Here is a 22,763-nt window from a genome sequence, read left to right on the forward strand (position 1 = left end):
GCACAAAGAAGTGGCAGGAAGAAGGAGGGGGTCTGGCCTGGGTTTCTGTAGATCTTCCCTAGGGAGCTAGAGGAAAATAAAGGATCCCAGGTACAGGCACCCCAATGGCACTCAGGGTTTGCAGGATTGCCAGAAAAATACAGCGACTGATACTGAGGCACCAATGAAGAATGCCAGAAAAGTGCCAGAAAAATGGAAAACAAAAGAAGGAAGACTGAAGCCCCATCGATATCCACAGTTTGCGGGGTTGACTATAAGGACAGAGTAAAAGAAAAGGATTATAGAAAGTGTTGCACCAAAGACCCACATGGTTTGCTGGAGAAAGTAGGAGAGAAAAAGTGGAGTCAGCTCTTACGAGACCCATGGCTAAGCAGGTGCTCCATATCCAGAAGAGGAGAAGAAAAATATCCAGTCAGTCTCCCATCCACTGGAGACCACTCTCATGGACCTCTCATAGATGATTGCCAATGAGAACCTGGCACCAGTCACGTGTGGACGAGCTGTGACATAGCATAAATGTGGCCAATAAAAGGGAAAAAGAGAAAAAGTGTCTGTTCCACCTTCCATGCAGGTAAATAAACAGACTTTTTGTTGGTGTTACTTTGGGGCCCCGTTGTTTTTTTTGGCAGACTTCTGCACCCGATAATACAGTTCTTGTGTAATAAAGTACGATTTTGCTAATTGAAAATAGTTTAGGGGCAATGAATGGTTTGTGGGCCTGGGTGGCAGGGATGAGACATTCCTTGAAGAGGAGGGTATTGACTTCCTTCCTGAACTTTAGAAGTGATGGAGCGTGTCAGATGTTGATGGGAAGGAGGCTCCAGGGTCTTGCGGCTGTTAAGACTGATTTTCAATACTCTGGCCTGGTGGACAGATGTATAGAAGGGCAACCTATATTGTGACAGGAACAACTCTGGGAAGCTGTAGCCAAACAAGTTTAGGTAGCAGTGACAGGCGGTCTAGGCTAAGTTCTTCAGAGGGGGTGAGCTTGTAAAGGGTCCACAGTGAGGTCACACAATGGCAATCACAGATTACACTTAGAAAGGATGCAGAAAAATCCAGTTCTTTATTGTCAAAACACACTATAGTACAATGGCTACAAGCAGGTAGACGTATCACACAACACTATCAAACTCAATACATATATACATTCACTTGCTTATAGGGCATAATACAAATCAGAAACTCCTGCAAAGGAAAGGTTAAACAAGTTTTATGCAAAAAAGGTCAACAGAGAAAATCTCTATCTAACATTGTCCCGCCCTAAATTGTCTGGGGCCTTGTGCCCAAAAGTTAGGATACAGTTCCACAGAAATTAGGATGCAGGAAAAAATGCAGGTAGGGTCTCTGGGGTCCAGTGAAGGGTTCTTAGGGTTAGGGTTCAATTTAGACTAATGCCCAAAAATAGCCCCAACAGTCCGATGTCTTGCGCAAGCAAGCAATAACAAAGTCAAATGTGTTAGAAATAAACTTTATTATAAACCCAACTATAGTGGGAGTATAGGAGTAGGTTAGAAACTCTGTAACTTATTCCCCATACTCTGATTCTTCCCCAGACTTGGCAGAACAAAGGAAGAGTGTCCAACATTGCTTTTGCAACTGAAAGCCACAGTCCTTGATTCCCAGGGGTTGGAGGTTTCAGCTGATCTCGGGTTGGTGTCTTTTACTGTTGCAAGGACTCTCGGTCAAAGAATGCAGAAACTCTCGATGCAGCACCCCTCTCAGGACTGGACTCGGTCAGGTAAGCAATTTTTGGACAGTGCACACCACACACGGCAATGCAAATGAATTCAGTATCCACAGTTGGACTTTCCCTTCTATCTCTGGTCCCTTTGATGCGAGGACATTGACATTTGGGAGGAGGTAGTATTTCAGAGCCAGCTGAGGATCCCACAAGTTTCAGAAACTCAGTATGGGGACACTGGCAGCATGGTAGCCCAAAATCGAAGCTGGTCAGCCACAGGAGGGTTCCAGGGCACTTCCAAAGGCTTCCTTTGGCAGGGCACTGAGAATACGTCGGGAATGTATGGTCCCTCTACTCCAAGGGTCGTAGCTCCTTCGCACAACCACTAAAGATCAAGAGCAAGACAGGGCTTCTCCAGGATAGCAGCAGACGTTGATTGCCAGGCCTCCTTCAGTCAGATCTCAGGTATCTTTGTGGGTCTCACAGCTGGATAGGATACTTGGCTCCTTCAGGTTTCTCCTTGATCTCTGAAGAATGAGTGGAGGGGTCCTCTTCTTATCCTAAAAGCCAGGTAAGAGCTGAAACTCCCACTAGTCAATAGCAGGACTAGCCGACACACACACCCCAGTAGTGGTCTAATCAGGACCACTAGCAGGAACATTCATTCATACCACTCAGACACAATTAACCCAGTTTGTGGATTTGAGTCAGACTGACTCGGCCCACATCCTGCCAGCAAACACACAGAGCTCTCAAGTAGCCCGCCAAAAGGTGCTGCTTTCCCGGGCACTGGAAGTCCTTACAAGGATTTTGGCTAAAGAACAAGATGGCAAAAGAACAGGTGAAAAATCTTGTGGCGCAGCCATGTTTGTTAGAAGTCAAACGTGGTAAACGCACTAAAGCTAAAACAAAAATTCCCAAAAGGCGGGGAAAAGTCACGCCTGCCACCAGCATATCCTTTTAGCACACCAAGAGTAACCAAAAATCCTCGGAGTGTTAGTTTAGGGCAAAACAAAAATGCACTCAATTGTACTGCAGAGTAAACTGCTGTGCACAAAGATAAAAAGTTACCACAAGTGATACAAAAGTAACCAAAGTAGTAACATAGTAACACAACTAAGGAAAACAATGTTTCACAGTACTGACAGCCTGAAGGACATAACAATTTCCCCATAACATATGAGCAAAGGCCAGTGTAGTGAAGCTCAAGGCTTCAGAGCACTGCAAACAGTACATGTCAGATTTAAAAATAAAAGCAAAAAGTTTGGGGGTTCCATAAAGATGGAATAAAAGGTGCAGTAAAGAGAAATCTTTCCTAACAGGGGCATAGACAGAGAAGGCATGTCTTCCGGTTCTTTCCTTCCTGCCCCTGGGGAGATGAAGTCTGCACACGTCCTCACTTCTAATGAATTGTAGTCTTCCGAAATGCTGGTGATGATGTTTTTTTATGGTATTGTCACAATTAGAAGCAACAATGCATATGCCGATTAGATATATTGGCACAAGTATTTATTCAGGTGGTCATCTGATCATATTCATGTATTGTACAGAGATTAGCCACAACCCTCTCCTGAGCCTTAGGGTTTATCTGCTGCCACAAAAGAGCATTCCTGTAGGAATGTGGCTTCTGGGTCTTTGATAGGTATTATAGTGGCTTCTCCTTGCTAACGTCCCACCTTCCCCAGTTCCAGTAATCTGTCTCCTGCCTCTGGGTGAATCTTCTACAGATATAACTCAATACTTCAATGTTTTCTGGCCCTCCGGTCAGACACATAGGGCCTCATTACGACCCAGGCGGTAAGGGGTTAACGGCGCCATAAAAGGTGGTGGCGCCGTTAACGCCTTACTGCCTAATTACGAGGTCCCTTTACGGGTCCCTACCTTAACAGCTGCTTTTTACCAGCCGTTAAGGAAATACCTTGGAGGTACGGTACCGTAACTACTGCCTTCCCCATTTCCATTGAGCCCTATGGGGGCAAAAATGGGAATGGGGAAGGGCCAATAGTGAATGGGGAATTACCGCCCCACCAAACTTGGAATGGGGCGGTAATTCCGCCATTCACCATGGCGGAATCGGTAAAATATCGGCGGCAACCATGGCGCTAGTAGCGCCATGGTTACGACCTGGGTCGTAATGACCCCCAATGTTCTTTGGGCTTATCCAATTATTATTATTATGAAAGTCTCTAGATTAATGCAAACCTGGTTCCAAAAAGCATCTCTTTGCTTCATACTAAATCGTTTTCAGGCTCAACATAAAGTTTCTTCCTGAAGGTCTTTGTCAATTATCAGTCACTCACAGCCTGGGGAAGTGACAGTGCACTTCTTGTCTTGGTTCCTGGTCCTTGGGATTGGTGTCTTCCTCTTCTTCTTGCCTGTGTTGCTCTCATTCTCAAGAGACCCCTAGTAATGGGTCTCTGGGCCTAGATGTTCCCACCTGTTAGACCTAGGAATCAGCAAGAGGGAGGGCTGAGTGCAAGGCAGTCCATGCCCTATGGTTTACACCAAGATCTGGGCCACTTGGTCTGCAGACTGATTTCTACATCATCCTACTTCTTCAGCTTGTTTGTGGGACCTGGATCTTTTTTCCCAAATCCCATCCTTGCTCTCCCTTATCAATGATTAGGGATGATCTTGTATCTCAGGGACCCCTTCATCTCTCCTCTACTCTTATCTCTCTACTCCTTTATATTCTGATTTACCACCTTCTCAATCGTCAACATGTGCTTGTTCCTCCTACCCTCATCTCATCCTTGCTCTCATGTTTGCTGCAGGCCCACTACAAGCATGAGAGAAATGTCTGGTCTGGCTCAGGCCAGCCTAGGTGATGCTTCTCGACATTCCCTCCTCTAGGGTATTTCTCACCTTTCTCCAATCATTTCTGTCACCTTTCCAGATATTAGTTTTGTATTTTTTGTATTTGTATTTTATTGTATTTTATATAGCGCCTTAATCCAAAGTGCTGCAAGGGAGCATGAAGCTGAAAAGATTGGAACCACGGCTGGGTGCATGGAGGACGTGGAATGTTCAGTCTAAAGAGACAAGAAGAGTGGAGAGAATGGGAGGGAGTATAGAAAGATAATAGTACAGCAAGATAGTCAGGTGTGAGCCTGTTAAGAGATTTAAAGACTAAGCAAAGAAAATGAAATTTGAGTTGCGAGTGAAAGGGCAACCAGCCACGTGAGGCACATGAAGAGGAAATGGAGTCAGGATAAGAGAGAAGACAAAGTAGACAAACAGAAGTAATATAGATTGATTTTAAGGGAGCAAGACGGGAGCTTGGGAGACCAAAAAGTGTGGTAGAGTAGTGAAAAGTCGAGAGAAGATTAGGGAAGAGATAAGAAGTTTATAGTATCTTGAAAAGTGAGGAAAGGATGAACTTTATGAATATTATAGAGATGGAAACAACAGGAACGAGAGGTAAGAGAAATGTGGTGAGCAAAAGTGAGATTACAGTCAAGGTAGAGACCAAGATTGCAAGCTGTGGGAGAAATATAGACTGATTAGAGGGAGGAAAGGATATGAGAGAAGGGGGAGGATGCAGGGGAAGAGTGTTATCAAGAAAGAATAGAACCTCAGTGTACCCTGCATTTAAAGTGAGAAAGTGAATGGCCATCCATGATTTGATAGGGAAAGACAGGCTGTAAGAGTGTGGTGGATCTTGGGGCGTGAAGGACGAAAAGGATAGAAAAAGTTGTGTATCATCGGCGTAGAAGTGATGAGAAAGACCAAAACAAGAGATTGTGGCAGCAAGTTTAGAAGTGTACAATAAAAATGGATGAGGACCCAAGACTGATCTTTGGGGAACTCTGTGCTCGAGGGGGAAAGGTGAGAAGTTCTTGCCAAACCAGGAGACAGATAAAGTTCTGTTAGACAGATAAGAGGAGAACCAGGAAAGGAAAGAACCCCTGATACCAAAGGAAGAGAGAGATTCCAAGAGCAAAGAATGATCCACAGTGTCAAAAGCAGCAGATAAGCCGAGAAGAATAAGAAAAGAAGAGTGTTTGGAATAGCGAGCTGAAAGAAGAGAGATAAGCACGCAGATCAGGGTAGTCTCAGTCGAGTGAAGAGGACGAAAACCAGACTGAAAGCATGGAAGAAGAGATAGACCAGTGACAAAGGATCCGTTTTCCTCCTTCTTGTGGTACTTACCTGACTCTTTCTTATTATTCCCCTTATTGACTAAAAGCGTCTCACCTTCCTCCTTATTGGTTGTCACCTGCATGCACCTCCACTTATGCTTCATTCTTATTCTTCCTAGCCTCCTCTGTCTAATTTATCATATCTCCTCTGCATCCTCTCTCTGGCTTCTTTCTTTCCCAGTTTTTCCTACTCCTGTCCCACGTCCCCTCCTCAGCCTCCTTCTCTCCTGCCAAGCTTCACCTTCTCATCTCCCACTTCCTATTTCCAGCCTATTTCTCTATTCTCCAGTGATAACACCTTCTCTCTGATTCTCTCCCTCCAGTGTCTTGTACGTCTATTGTCTCCAAATGTATTAACTGTTCTGTACCATCTTGCAGTTCATTTAGGGCCCTTACCAAACCTCAAGTACGGCACTTGCTCAATTTGTCTAACAATTGTGTTCAGGAGCCTGGTTGGCCACTACCGCAGCTTCCTCGCTACACTAGCAGTTGCACCCTCTCATTAGGTAGGATCACAGGCCAAGCATATATATTGGTTCAGGGCCATATGCGATTTTCAGTGTTCAGTTGTTGTTGTTTCATCAAAGTGAATTACTTCCTGGTAATTCACTTTGATGCATATACTTTGTGGGGAAGTAATTTACATATATATATTTGGAGGTAAGGGGTATAAGGGCAGAGTGGGAATAGTAGGAAGGTTGCTGGGAGGTGCTTTGTGTGTTTTGGGGGGGCACCCCATTAAAATAAAAGCACACAAAATAATTTGAAGTTAATTCATCAAAGTGAATTACCACAGAGTAATTAACTTTGGTGAAAAAACATAGAACGCCATTTTCCATTCAGGCACTTGTGAGACGGTTGCAATGCAGCGGACCTGTGCAGTCCGGAGTCTCACCCACCCTTGCCCACTCACAAACTGAGGTTTGAGAATGGAAGAGTCTTTGAGCATGGTGTCCTGCACATGCAAGGATAACTATTTCTAGGTTTTACTGATTACGCGCATTCCAAAGTAAATATTCTGATTTAGTGGGACTGGATGTAATTCTATCTACCCACAATTCCCACAAACCCATCCCAGGCATACAAAGGTTCAGTGGAGAAAATAGTGACCTTCACATTTCAGGGTAACTCATGTCTTATGGTACATTACATCCAGAAAGGGTTGTACATTCAGCTAACCTCCACATCATGAGTGTCCCTCTAAGGGACAAGACCATAGGTGGGCTACACGTGACCTGTGGCAGTGTGAGGAATTTGTCTATCCGCACAGTGGGTCAGTGCTCATCTGGGCTTTTTTGAAATTTTAAATAAAATTGAATGATGGTAAATCAACTTCTGGAAAATGTGTGAGGCTAATCAACACACATGTTCCTATGCTCACCGCACAACATACGCATAGACCCGTGTAATCTGGGCGACACGCCTGGAGGCACAGTCCCCCCTCTCATATTTAGTTGGGATATGCCAGGCAGAGTGCACAATGCATCTCCAGAAGAGGGAGGGCCAATCCTTCCCCCTTCCATGGCCAGCCTAATTAACTAACAAAAGCTTCATGGAACCACCCTGTCCTTTTGTTGTGCCATGTTGCTGCTGGCAGCATTTCTCATACTAAACAAAAAGTAATTAAAACAGGACTACAAGGGACTTGGCTTCAGAGGCTAACAAAGGAGACATGAAACCCCAATAACCTTTCATATGCAACTGCGTCAACCTGATGCCTGTGGTCTATTTGGCTTTAAAAGAGGGCAATGCCCCTCTTTTGGTAGATCATCTGAAGGCTTCACCAGAAGCAGAAAGAACTCATGATTGACCTTGCTTGAAGGTACAGCTTGCCTTACATCGTCCGCCAGTGAAGGCAGGTCAGGACCTCTATGAGGGAAGCAAGACCCCTCACCTAAACATCTCCAAGGGAACAGAGGGAGATACCAAATCCAGAGGACCCTCCAGCAGCTCCAAAATCTGTACCCAGCCAGCACAGAGCATGTCCTGCTAGGCTCTGTAGAAAGCTTCCTAGGTGGGAAGTGCCAGAGAATCTCTGAACCAAGCCAAGGACAAGGCAAGCTGCCTGCAACACTCTCCTCAGCTTCGTGCCATCCGCCTTAAAGGATGACACAGGCCCAGTGAAGAAGTTAGGAGGAGAGCAACAACAAGCATCTACCAACCTCCACCTTAAAAGAAACTTGCGATCCAGTCAGGTCCCTTGAGCTGCAACTGTCTGCAATGCTGCAATTGCTTAAAGCTGTCTGAGATGCCTTGTCCAGTGCTTCCGAAAAACCGACCAGCACTGAGACAACGATTCCTGAACCTGAGCTGTCGAGTAGGCCAGCATGCAGCTGTCCATCCAGCCTCACTCAGCAATCTGGTTGCTGCCTGATACCTGAATCTGCTTCCCATCTTGAACTCTGTTGGAGAAGCTGCAAAGCACCATGAAACCGACTTGACCCTGTCGAGGACCAAGAACAGCAACACACCAGCAAAAGGAACATTTTAGTTCTGTCTCCCTTGTCCTTCTCCGAAGGCTCCTAGTGCCATTTTATGACCCGTTGCTTCCTTTGTGCTGAACCAAGTATCTTTAAACTGTTGCGATTATTTACTATAACAACTACCCTCCTGTCAGTAGCCAGAGTGCATCCCTTTTCCTTCTTTAAAACTGTGTGCCCTCTGCATTCCTATACAGGGTGGGTTCTATTTCGTAATGTTCTAGGACTGTCTGTTGTGATAATAATAAAGTTGATATTTTTATACAACCTTGACTGAACAGTCCCTTTTATCATTGGGTAATAATTGTATTTTTGCCGAGTTGCAACTCACCAACGATCCACAACCTTTCGGAGATAAGTCTGCTGTTCCGTCCACATTACCAACATTTTACAAGGATTTTTTTATTTTGCTTGCGTTTCCAATCTGTTTCGGATCCTTTCTGGTGTACTAGAGGTGTGGGGCTGATTTATGGTTTAGAAACCGATATATATATATATCCCTTTACCACAGGTCCCCCGAAAGTTGATTCGTCACAGGCAGGCAGCCATTTGGTTGCGTAATCCGCACACGTATACAGTTGTCTGGCATGCAATTGATGTTCTCAATCATATATACATGGAGCCCAACAAGGGCTCCCTTATATTTTGTTGCATCAATAAGAAGTATTGCACTGTACTATTAGGAGCCCCATTGAAGAGGTTGCATGTGATTCTTGGGTAGCAGACATTAGTGTGAGGTCAGAGAAGTAGGTTTTTTTCTACACTTCTTGATGTGTGTTTTGGTGTCTAGCTGGGGTACTTTGTTGTTGGTGATGGTGGTAAGAGGAATCAGCTTGAATAGGCAGTTGTGGGGATGAATATGGGGTAAGCAGAAACCACCCTTTGTTTGCAATGCAATGCTAACCGAAGGGTGTCCATTTCCAATATCAAATAGCAGCCGATATGTAAACATACAGATGGTTTATTTCTTGCCCCTTTGTACAGGGCTGCACTGGCATATAGGGAACTCTGGAGATTTCCTGGTAGGCCTCTGCACCCTGGCCCTCTGTTGGGAGGTATTTCCAAATGCTTCCATAGACAAGGGGTTGGGCTTCCTGAAGACATGTTTCAGCAAGCCCAACCAGAAATGGATGCCTCGGCCAAATGTTTTCCAATATTGTTTGTTCCCATAGAATATTCTGATGATATATGTATTCCTGTTCACTGTAAATATGTTTTTGCATCATAAGACAAATGTGTACTTGCATGTTTAGACCATTTGATTGTTGCTACTGACAATTGGCCTTCGCCGTACCCTACTAGTAAACTGGCCCCAAAAATAGTCTGCCCACATGCCTCATCGCTAAAGAGGCTACCCCCGAAAATCAAGTGCCCCTACGCTCAGTTATCCACTTCGCCATCCTCACCAAATGCCTTTCTGTCAACCCTACACCCACGAGTTTTAACATGGGGAACTGCTCACCTACCCCTTATGCCCTGGAGGCCTAGGCGCAGATAACATGTCTAGTCACAGCTGAGCCCACTAACAACGTGTTGACTTCCAATTATAACTCCTACATCCCAACCTGCTCTAGTATCTCCATATCTCTGTACCTCCCTTGGCCTACGCCATTCCTGCCCTCCCCCCCTTCCAACTCATCACACACAGCCAGCTAGCATCCCATCATACTACACAACTAGGAGAAACACATCTTTGCATGGATGGTGACCGGTGACCGACTGGCAAGACTTAGAACTAGAACAACACACCTGTTACACAGTCAGCCCACTCTCCACTCACCTACCTATCCAGGAGAAACCCAACCCTGCTTGCATGACTCTCGGCTGGCAAGACTTAAAGCTAGAACAACCCCTCCAACCACATGTCCGCATCAATAAACCACCATCTGGGTACAGTTGCCCCTCCCACATCCTATTCCCTCTAAATCATACGCACCCTCACCCACCCAGGAATTGCAACAGGCCCCTAAACAACTACGGCCTTAACAACCCAACTGCCTCAAAGGTGCCCTCCTGAATATCCGATCACTGGAAGCCCGTGCTACAGATATCCAGGACCTTATATTGGAACACTAACTGTACTTCCTTGCCATCACGGAAACCTGGCTCCATGATGCCTCTGGCCCTCTTCTCTGCTTGGCCATCCCACCTAACTTCACCATCCTCCGAGCCGATTGTCATAATGCCATTGGAGGTGGGGAGGCTCTCATTGCCAAATCCTCTACAACTCAGAGCCTGCCTCATCCCCGCCACACCTGGGTATGAAATGCTTCTTACAAAACTTTTAACCAACCAAAAAACCACCATCAATATACTCCTCATCTATCGCCAGCTCAACAATGGCAGTCACCCCGACTTGGACATACCTTTACTGATCACACCACTCCTTAAACGGGCCACCAAAGGCATCATCCTAGGCAACATTAACTTGGGATTTAAGAACACTGCTGACACCAAAGCCACTGCCCTCACTCTTTCCCTAAAAGACATGAGCATCACCCAAATTATAGATGCCCCCACGTACACCAAAGGCTGTATACTGGATTGGCTTCTCACCTCCAATATCTCTGTAGACATCACTGCCATTAATGAAATCCCATGGTCAGACCACTTATTAATCCTCTTCAAAGTAGCCACCTCCACCCCTATCACCACCCAACTCCCAAGCCGAGTCCCATACTTGTCAGAAACACAAAGAAACTGTTGCATGAGGCTCAAAAGCCCACCCTGACAGGCACCATTGAACCAAGCCCACCCTGATCTAACTTGAACCCCTATGATATTGCTAACCAATATCACAACTGTCTGCTTACCACATTTGACATGCATGCCCCCAGCCAGGCTAAAACCCCTAAATCCCATACAACATACAACAATTGGTTCAACGAAGACCATCTCTCCCTGCTTAGGAACAAAAGAGCCCTGGTACATCTCTACAAAAACAAGCCCTCCACTAGCAACAGCAATGCCCTCGTCATGGCAGTGCACAAGTACAAGACTGCGTTCATCACCACCAAAGCCAATGCATTCAATTAACACATTAATAACGCAGGCTCCAACACCAACAAACTTGTCACCATACTGAGAGAATTAGAGACTCCTATCCCCACCCCAACTCCCGCCCTGGTTGACAAAACATGGCCCACCACCATACAAAATGCCTTAGCTCACAAAATCAGCTCCCTGCAAGTGGAAATCATTACTAAAAAAGCCAATCTCTCCTCCAAAGCACTGTAAGGAAGGCATGGTATCAAAGCAAGACAGACACAAGTCATCAAAGTTCAAGGGTGTTGATTAGAATGTAGAAATGGGTGAGATAAACACCTGATCTAAACCTAAATCTGAGATGGGGCAAGCTATGACCATCAAATAACGCTATTATACAGTCCTGGTAGAGACTAGTCAAATAAAAAGGGCCTATACTAAGAAAAAACGATTGCCAGTCCTTACGGCTACGCTACAAAATAGTGTGGGATAATGTTCACAAAGAAAGAAAGAAGTGTTCTCAAAATGATAAGTCATGATGTAATGGCCGGGGTCTCCCTCCCCACGTTTGAAGCACGGGACAAGGCGGGACTCTCGAGCACAGAACACTTCTGGGCATCTCCAGCCCGAGTTTACAGTTCCTTTTTACAATATCAGGGCCTTCTGTGCCCAAGTTTCTTTTTATGCTAAGTATCTTGCTTCAGAGGGCCTGATGCATCACAAACAACAAACAAAAGTTCCTTCTATTAATCTTCAAGTTGTGCAGTTAATCTTCGCCCGAGGATCCCCCTCAGCCGGGCTCCGATCCCCTTTACAACGTAAGCCTCCCTCAGTCGGGCTCAGACCAACAACTCACTGTGGAAATCCCTCAGTCGGGTTCACGTTTGTCATCTCAATGCTTTTCAATTAGCCTTTAAATTCACAGCATCATCATGTTTTAATATTCAGGATTCTTAATGTCTTTTTAAATAATCCTCCGGGTTACCTTCTCCACTTTACTTAGGTCCCCCTCGTTCGGGCTCAGACCTTCCTTCACCTACCTCCCAAAGCTTTTGCCAATTCACACAGAGACTTCCGAAAGGGTGGTTACGTCTCGCTCGGTCATTCTGTGATTCTTTGGTATGTGCAGGTGTCACACTATCACAATTGTCATGGTCTTCCCTTCAGTAACACAGTTCACTTCCTTTTCACTTGTCAAAGACTTTCAACTGTACAAGGGGTTTGGTTTGACCCTTTGACTTCTCACTCTGGCCTTCCCTAGAGCCTCTTGCTTTTTGTAGTTATTCTCACTTCAACATATCCTCCTTGTACAGGATCAGGGCATTCGTTTGACTCTTTTGAATGAGTGTCCACACAGCGCCAGACCACTCTAATCCTAATACCTCGGTTGTTCACAAAGGACCTTTGTCTATTATGTTCTTTTCTTGTATGCAGATGTTGCCACTACAACTTTGAACTTAACACAGTCCGGTCCACTATCAGTTTCCTCCGACTCTCTGGCTGTGCTGAACTCGTTGGCCTTTCTTCCGCTGGAGTCAACGACGGTACTACGGCGGCAAGCTCTTTTCCCCACCCTGACTATCAGTGCGGGAGGCCCTGTTTACAGTTGACATCTGTCACACCAACCGCCAGCTGGAATTCCTGGTGTTACTGTTCTTTAATGAAGGCTTTGTGGCTCTGGATTGAAAAGGCAAGGGCAACTCCCTCTTTGTCGTTCTTTTGGTTTCCAATGCCTTTCTCTTTAGTTTGAATTGCCGTCCCGGAATAGCTGCTTTCTCGTGTGTTCAGCCTTGCTCAAAGTATGCTCTCATGCCCTGCCTTTTATCCCTGTGGGGAAGGGAAAGCGCCGTCAGTTGTGTGTAGTTATTGGCAATTGCCTGACTCTGCTTGACCCTTGTGTTGGCACATGACAGGTAAACAGCTCTGGTGTTAGTCTGCTGTCTTTTGCCTTTTGCGATGTGAGAAAGTGTTTGTGTCGGAAGGTAGGGGGTAGAGTTTCTAAATATCCTACGGAGTAGGATGGGGAAAAGGTGTTATAAGGAAGGGGGTACCACATCTCAACCATCAGCATCATACTTCCACTCCCCGAAGATCCCCCATCCGGGTGATCATCCCACACTTGTCCACCCGCAGGAACTGGATCCAATAGCGATGGCCGTGTCCTGGCCACCTGGATGACAGATCCCCAGGGACAAGCAAGCGAGATACCTTCAGGTTTCTCAAAGCACGTACTGTCACCACCATCAACTCCCGCAAAGGACCACCTCGACAGCCTTGCCGGTTAAAATTTAACAAAGTTACTTGAGGAAGTGTTTGCTGCCATCCTCACATTAAAACTATCCAACTGCAAAGGGGATGTTTGCCCAGGACAAGTAGTTAAATTCTGTGCACCCACCCTGGCAACCATAATCACGAATGTTGTCAATGCCTCCTTCCTTACCAATGAATTCCCATCCAATATTAAATCAGCCTGGATCACCCCCCTACTTAAAAAACCTGCTCTTGACCCCTCCACCCCGACCAATTACCAGTCATTAACCACAGTCCCCTTTCTCCTCAAGAAACTGGACCACATGGCCTACATCCAAGTACAGCACTTCTTAGAAATTAACCATTTGCTTGGTAGGAGGCAATCAGGCTTCCGTCCAAAATACAGTACTGGATTTCAAAAAAACAAATGGATCTCATCAGGGACTCAGGACCCTTAGGCATACTCCTACAACTGGATTTATCTGCCGCCTTCGACCTAGTCAACCATGGCACACTCTGTCAGCACCTTAGCCAGCATTTCCACGTCTTGCTTGATGCCACTACTTGGATACACTCATTCGTCAGTGACCGGACCACTAGAGTGTTCATTGAGGAAGCTGCTGCTGACCCTATCCCGGCACCTCTATGGGTACTGCAAGGATCGTGCCTCTCACCCACGATTCACAATACTACACCAAAACCTTATTCGACCTACTGGACTCCGTGGGTGTCATCTACACCAATCATGGGTAACTTCTGCCAGGACTCCAACACAATCAACTCCATCTACCGTACTATACAAAACTGGATAGCCACACACAACCTTTGCCTGAATGACGTGAAAACTGAGATCCTCTTTGTCAGCTCTCCCTATCGCCTGATAAACTTAGACCCGTTCTTCTCCTCCTATTGCATAGATGGTACCACCTTCCCTGTCCTGAAACAGGTAAATACCCTGGGAGTATGCCTCGAGGCAGAACTAACCACGCCAAAACACATGAATGCACTATCGTCAGCTCATTTCACTGAGCAGACAATTTCTGACTCCTACCATCGGCCCCACGCTCGTACATGCTCTCATCCTATCAAAAGTGGATTATTGCAACATGCTCCTCGTGGGCACCTCTGACACCAACCTAGCCAAACTGCAGCTACTGCAGAACAAAGCACTGCAAGCAGCACTTGGGCTTAAGCAATCAGATCACATCTCTGCCATCAGACGCGAGGTGCACTGGCTGCCAGTAAAAGCATGACTCAAGTTCAAAACTCTATCCCTCACGCACAAATGCATTTACAAAGTAGCACCCACTTACATTAATGACACACTCACCCAGAAACACCCAGGTCCACAGATCCAAGGCCAGTATTTCCGTGGTCACCCCCTTCCTCAGGAGTAAAAGGGCTGGAGGCTGGAGCTACAGGGTTACTGCACCTACCCGCTGGAACACCCTCCCGATGGACATCAGAAACAAGCAATCGTACAATGTATTAAAAAGTATGACTGATATCTATGGTAACCTAATGCTATATGTATAACAAACGCTGTACTAGCCCAGGTTCTCGCCGTTATATAAATGTCACAAATAAATGTTAAATAAAATATGTGTTATGGGGACACTTTGAACATTATTTCCAGTGCCTCTTGCTATTATATGATATGATAGGTTATTTATTACGTGCTTAATACTCAGTGCGGCCCGGGGATCGAACCTGTGTTGCTCCATGTCATCTTGCTTCCAAGACGAGCACGTTGCCCCTAGGCTATCCTCCTGGCTCCCAGTTCACCCCTGCCTTTGTGCTACCATGTAGTTACTCAGAATCACTAGGGCGATTTACTCATGCAGTGACAGGCAATTTGGATTGCAGAAACTGATGGAAGAGGATGCCTTGGTCATTCTGAGGAGACATTTTCTCCTGGCACGAGACTCATGTTTCAAGGCTGTGGACCCCAAAGCAGATTAACTCATGTTCCACTAGGTGTGGAATCTATATCCATAATAGCACGGTATAGTCGTTTGCAAGTGCATATGGCAATTATATCATGTGGGCAGAGGTGTGTAATGGACATGCGTGACGGAAAAAAAGGTCTGGCTGTTGCTGTTGCACTGCACTCAGAGAACATGTTAAGGTTAGGAATTCCAGAAGCGATTTCTGATGGGAGACAAACTGGATGCCCACTCATATCCTGTAGAGGAAAACACAAAAGCCTAAATATAAACCAAGGAACAAGGATGGTAACAAGAACATGATTGAACTGGGGAAGGAGCCATGGACAAGGAGAAGAGTTGTGCCGCACCTTCGTCCTGTCGCGTCCTGATTTTATGGCGTGCACGCCTTGGTTCAGTAAAAAGAGCATAGGCAACATCTGCCCTTGATAGAATGAGGTCGTTTCAGCACAATATACCTCACGGGCCCTCGTAGAGTGGTGCCAAAACACAACCTTATTGTTTATTTATTTATTTATTTATTTATTTATGTATTTATTTATAATGCGTTCATAGAACTTTTCACATAACATCAATCATATATTATAAATACAATCAAACATATGTAAAAGAATCTACATTTCAAGCAATTCCAATCCATAAAACACAATATTCCAAAATATACATAATACATTTTACCCCATAATCATGTTGCCCTGAATCCATTTTCTACAACACTCCATTCATATATCTGTAAAAATCCATATATACACACTTGCCCGTCCAGCCATAATACGACACATCCTCTTATATCATAAATTTCATATTTTCAACAGCAACAGCAGAAGCAGCATAAACCTTTAAAAGTGGAAATGCATAATAAGACTCATTATGAGTTTGGAGGCATTGTAATTGCTAATTACTCGAAACAGAAGGGCAGTTACCTCCACCAGTAACTGCAATTTCCACCAGATTATGAGTTGTGGTTAGTCCCCAATTTGACATCCATATGTTTTATTTGGGAAAGGAAGAAATTACCTCCAGAAGTAATTCCACTGATAGTGAGCGCTCCATTATTTGGAGGTAATAGCTCCATGCAAATGCTGGCCATAGCTCCTGCATAAAAGCTGGCAACTGAGAAGGACTGACTGGAGGTAATTCTATTACCTCCAATGTTTTCTGTGGTGTGCAGTCATTTTTTCAACAACAAAAAAAGTCGAAAGACAATAATGTTGAAAAATAATGTCGAAAAATAAAAATAATCAATTCCCTTTTTTTAATTACATATTTATTTTGGGTCCGGGAATAAAAGAAAAAGGGGTAAAATAAAAAAAATGTAAAAAAGGGGGGTTGGGGGGAACCCCCCCATTTCGAATAAAAAACATCATTAAAAAAATGCGACTTTATTTTTTTCGACATTTTTTTTTCGACAAAATTACTATGAACCGTTTTCTGTTACCACCAAACTTGTATCTCTTTTTCTGACAACAGGACCCTCACAAAAACAAGGACATTACAAGATTGCTACCGGTGCTACCAGCGGCTTCCAGCAACCTCGCCGTACCGTTTCCATCACCCAATATCCCGGTAATACCAGGATATTACGAGCAGAGGAGGAACAGTAAACTCCACGGGAATGGAAACACTGAAGCACCGTTAGTAACGGTCAGACCTGCTGGTAGTCCATTGCCCCTACCAACAGACTTGTGGTTTTCCGGTCAGGAAAAGGTGCCGGTAACGTTGATTGATTGATTGATTGATTGATTGATTGATTTATTTATTGGGTGCCTTACACCAAGGCGCTGTACAATGGAACAACAAATACAGAGAAATAATAACAATTAACATTGTGAGCAAGATTACAACTTGAATCATTCTACAAAACAGTGCAAAGAGCAATTAACTAAGACGGGGGGAAAGGAGTGGGAATAGGAGTGTTGAGGGGGGCAGGAGAAGGATAGAATAAGTGTAGAAGGAAGGGAGAAAGTATGTAATGGGAGAGGGGAGAGAGGAATTAAAAGAGGGGAGAAACGGGGGAGTGGAGAGGGTAGGGGGGGCTTCAAGGTGGGGAATGGAGAAGGAGGGATTTAAGGGAAGTGCGAAATGAAGTGAGGGTAGAGGAAGAGCGGATTGGGAGGGGGAGAGAGTTCCAGTGCAGAGGAGCAAAAAGGTGGAAGGAGCGGAACCGGGAGGAAGCGCAGAGGGAAGGAGGTACAATGAGAAGGAAGTCGTCAGCGGAACGAAGGGAGTGAGAGGGGGAGTAGATGGAGAGAAGGGAGGAGAGATAAGGAGGAGCAAGACCATGGAGGGATTTGAAAACAAGGCAGAGAAAGTGGAATTTTAGTTGTAGGTGGAAAGGTAGCTAGCCAAGGTATGAGGGCGAAGAGGAGATGGAGTCACGGGAAGTAAGGAGACAAAGGGTATGAATGGCAGAGTGGTATATGGATTTAAGAGTGGCAAGCTGAGAAGAGGGAAGTCCGAAGATTAGAGAGGAGCAGTTGAAGAGGCGGGAAAAAATGAGCGAGGAGATAAGTAGTTTGGTAGCGTGGAATGTGAGAGAGGGGCGGATTTTTGCGAATATTGTTGTTACCGGCACCTTATTTCCGCAACGGGAAACTTATAATGATGGCCTCACCTGAGGCCACCATGCAGTGCAGCACCCTCAGCCAAGGAATAGTGCTGGAGATCCACGTCTACACATCCCCAAAATGCAAACTCTTTTATCTGTACTTGCTTTTTCTATGATACAAGTGGGCAACCTTCTGAGCAATGATTTATACACTTGTCATAAACATAGGATTTTATTGCTGCTTATATCTCATTCTCTGAACTCCCTTATTTCCCTGGAACGCTGAATTACCTGTTACACTATTTAGAGACATTATGATCACAACATGGGAATTCCCAAGGATGCCATTCCTATTTGATTATTTTAAATGTCACTTATCACTAACAAAAGGATATGCGTTTTAAAGGTGCCATAAAGTCTAATAAAACAAGGAACTACATAGTTCCTTTCTTTGAATATTGTATCTTCATGAGGATAGCCTAGCCAAATGATTATGACATCTTCCTTATTTTTATAATTTCTATTATGTTTTTTTCTTATGTTAGTTAGTCATTATGACAGTTGAAAACATCATATTCCTCTTCGGTAATTAATTCACTTCACCTGGATCACAAAGTAAAGCAATAATCAACAGCTGCTTCTTTCCGTCTATGAGTGATATGATACATCGTGTCATAAGTGTCCCTCCCACACAGATCCTTGGCAGGTCAAGGTCAAGTGCAGACCATTCCATCCACCAACCAACCTTTACTTTAGCCCTCCACCCCCTGGGGTAATGTGATTGTGATAAGTGATGGTGGCTCCAAACATCAAGGTATCATCACTGTAGTTGAAACAATTTCTCACATGACGAATCAGCCTCCGCACCCTCTCTTGAAATATTTCAGCTGCTGAGCAGATGCCAAACCTGAGTCTCTTGTATCTGAAGAGCCCAATTGGTGTGGAAAAAGTAGTGATCTATTGGGACTGTTGGTCTATCATGAACTGATGGTAGTCCTTGTTCAAATTGAGCTTCAAGAACACTTTCGCCCCATTTAGCAGGCTGATCATTTCATCCATGTGCATTCCGGGATGCCTCTCTCGCCCGAAGGCCTTGTTCGCTTGTCGCATGTCCACACAGATGCGTATTTTGTCGGGGGATCCTCTTTTGGGTACAGCCACTATGGGAGACACCCATGGGGTTAGACCGTCAGCCGGTTCAATTATTCCTTCCTTCAGCAAGCACTGTATCTCTTCTTCGACAAGTGGTTGCAGATGAACGGGTATTCTCCTAGGGTACTGAGCGTTGGGTGTTATAGATTCGTCAATGTGAAGCATCACAGGGTCTCCTTTAAGGCATCTAATGCCCTCAAACAAAGTTGGGAAGGCTTGCATGATTGACAGTCCGTGTTGCATGGTGTAGGACACAGCTAAAATTTACATCTCAAGAGCAGTGGTGCACCCTACTAGGTTGCTCCCGGGGACTTCCCCTTGCAGTACATGACATTTGGCTCATGCACACTTCTCCTTGTAGCAGATTTCTGTGGACAACTTCCTGTGATTCACCAGTCCTCTCGCGGCCTAGCGAAAGACACTTTGATCAGATGACCTTAACTGGGGTGGAGATGTCATCCGGCGATATTCTGATATACACATGATGTTTAGGGTGGCGCTGTTATCGATGAGAAACTTGGCTTGGTGATCACTCACCGGTAGAGTGATGTCACCCTCCGATGCTGGGGTAATTCCATTCATCATACAGACGTAATACTGTTGGGTGCCATCTGTAGGGGGCAAGGGCAACAGAGATCTTCCTGTCACTTGCCTGACATTTCTCACAAGTTCTCTCCTTGCACCTGTGTCTTTTCTTGGAGAAGTGCTGTGCGTGCTGGACTCTGTTTTATATGGTATGGAGTTATACCCTATGACCATCCAGGTGGAGAATTGCAGACAACCGCCAAGTGGTTCTCTCTACCACACTTGGCACAAGCTTGTCCAAAGGCAGGACATTTCACACCTTCCTGATGAGGGAATGGAAGACCACATCAGTAGTACCTCCATGGGTGCGCGGCAGAATGTAGGCCTGCCTCGAGCTGGAGCTGCTGACAAGACCTTATATACTTGCTCTCTTCCTGGTGTCTTGGTGGTTTCATTTTGTGATGCTTGTGTGTCTGCTCGAGACTCTGCTCAGACATTTGCAGTATAGTTGCCAGAGGAAGCGGTTCATGCAGTAGTTTTTTCCTGAGTGATGAAGACAAGCAACCTCCTATAATCCTTAGTCTAACGGCCTCCTCATTCGCGAATTTGTATAATTTGCAGTGCGCCACTAGTTTTTGAAGACGGGTGTCAAAACCGTCAATGGATTCACCCACCATTTGGCATGCCACGTTGAATGTGTGTCTCTCATGGTCAATGTTGCGTTGTGGGTCAAAGTATTTGCTCAGCGCATCTTTGAGGCATTTATATGTTGCAATGTCTTCCAGCAGGAAAGTTGGTATGATATCTTCTACTTCATCTCCCACTGAATTCACCAGCAGCCACCTGGCAAACTTATTGGGTGTGGTTTCATTGTGGACATGCAGGTAATTTTCAAATCTCTGGATCCATCTCTCTCACCAGGGCCCAAGATCTTACTGGTCACCCATGTCAAACAGTACAGGCCAGCGAAAGTCTGCTCCGCTACCTGGGTCTTTGGCCTGTGACATTTTGGCAGTCGGATGACTTTGGGGCCACTTCACAAACTCGTCAGCAGTGTGTGTCGCTATAAGGGCTTTCTTATCTTCTTACTTTTGAAGGAGAAATCCCACCTTTGGTGCCATTGTCTGGTTCTTCTGGGTTCTTTCAAATGTATCACTCGTTTCAGGGTAGCATGCAGATGAAATGCATGCACACACGTCCAAACCAGCACGGACAGGCCTGCAATAACAACAGGAGCCTCAAGCAACTTGAACCTTCATTATTCCTTTCCCCGCAGCGAACTGACGCTTTCCGGGTTCCTTACTGTGCATGCACGAACATCGTGCATGCTGATTGGCCCATGTGACGGAGCTCTGAGGCTCGGTTAACCGTTTCCTTGCAAAAGACACTACAATTGCGTCCTTTCAAACTTCACTTATCCACAGTTAATGTTTTGCATCTTATATCTCCCTCTCCTCCCAATGACTTCTTCTTCCCCTTTCACTTACAGAACCAAGCGCTTGGAGGCCATCACAACACAGGCATTGTTCTAAAAAAGACCTCATTACATTACATTGCCTCGCTTCCCCAAAACAAAATAACATAGTCATCTTGCCCCACGTGTAGTCCTAGTACTTGCAGTAAGAGATGCAGTAGTACCACCAGCACACCAGAGTACTAACAATACTTCAACTGCCACTAGTTGTACCTGCAGTAGTAATAGCACTGCTTACAGTAGTTTTATTACCACTTTGAATAGTAGTGATATTGCTAGTATTAATGTACCTTACTGCAACTAGTACTACCTCTTTTTCTGCTAATAGACTACTGCTACTTTGACTGAATACAGCTGCAGAAGTACTGCTGTTGGATAATAACACTCCTACTATCAGTAGCAATATTGCAGTTGCTAGTTCTACCACATGTGATAGTAGTACAAGTGGTATTATTACCAGTAATATTAGTACTGCTAATGAAAGCAGCAGCACTATCAGTACGCTGTCAGTCTGTGTGCCGTGGACCTGAAAGCCTGGGGCACAAAGGTAGAGCACAAAAGTGTGCCATGCTGTGCCCCAGGCTTTGGGAGCCACGACATAGTCAAGCCTGCGGGATTGGGACCTTTTGTCATGCAATCACAGGTGCAACCTTTTGTGTGTGACCTGTAGGCATAGAACTCTACCTGTAGAAATACTGCTATGTGCAGTATTTGAAGAAGTAGTAGTAGGACCAGCATCCTTAGTACTTCCAGTAGAAATAGTTTTAGTTTAAGTAGCAGAGATAATCATATCTGTAGTATTCATACTATCAGTAGCAGTGTAAATACTGATACCTGTATAAATACTAGCAACACAAGTAGCAGCAGCATTGCTACTAGTAGTAGCTAAACTCCAGCATCTTTAGAACTTCCAGTAGTAATAGTCTCCATTTAAGTAGCAGAGGTAGTCATATTTGTAGTATTCATACTATCATTAGCAGTGTAAATACTGATACCTCTAGAAATGCTAGTAACACAAGTAGCAGTAGCAGTATTGCTACTAGTAGTAGCTAAATTCCAGCATCCTTAAAACCTCCAGTAGTAATAGTCTCAATTTAAGTAGCAGAGGTAGTCATATTTGTAGTATTCATACTTTCAGTGGTAGTGTAAATACTGATACTTGTAGAAATGCTAGTAACAAAAGTAGCAGCAGCATTGCTACTAGTAGTAGCTAAACTCCAGCATCCTTAGAACTTCCAGTAGTAATAGTCTCAGTTTAAGTGGCAGAGGTAGTCAAATTTGTAGTATTCAGACTTTCAATAGTAGTGTAAATACTGATACCTATAGAAATGCAGCATTGCTACTAGTGGTACCTAAATGCCAGAACACTTAGAACCTCCAGTAGTAATAGTCTCAGTTTAAGTAGCAGAGGTAGTCATATCTGTAGTATTCATACTATCAGTAGCAGTGTACATACTGATACCTGTAGAAATACTAGTAACACAAGTAGCAGCAGCATTGCTACTAGTAGTATCTAAACTCCAGCATCCTTAGAACTTCCAGTAGTAATAGTCTCAGTTTAAGTAGCAGAGGTAGTC

The sequence above is a fragment of the Ambystoma mexicanum genome, chromosome 5q, assembly GCF_040938575.1.
Source record: "Ambystoma mexicanum isolate Mex_15411 chromosome 5q, UKY_AmexF1_1, whole genome shotgun sequence".
Lineage (NCBI taxonomy): Eukaryota > Metazoa > Chordata > Amphibia > Caudata > Ambystomatidae > Ambystoma > Ambystoma mexicanum.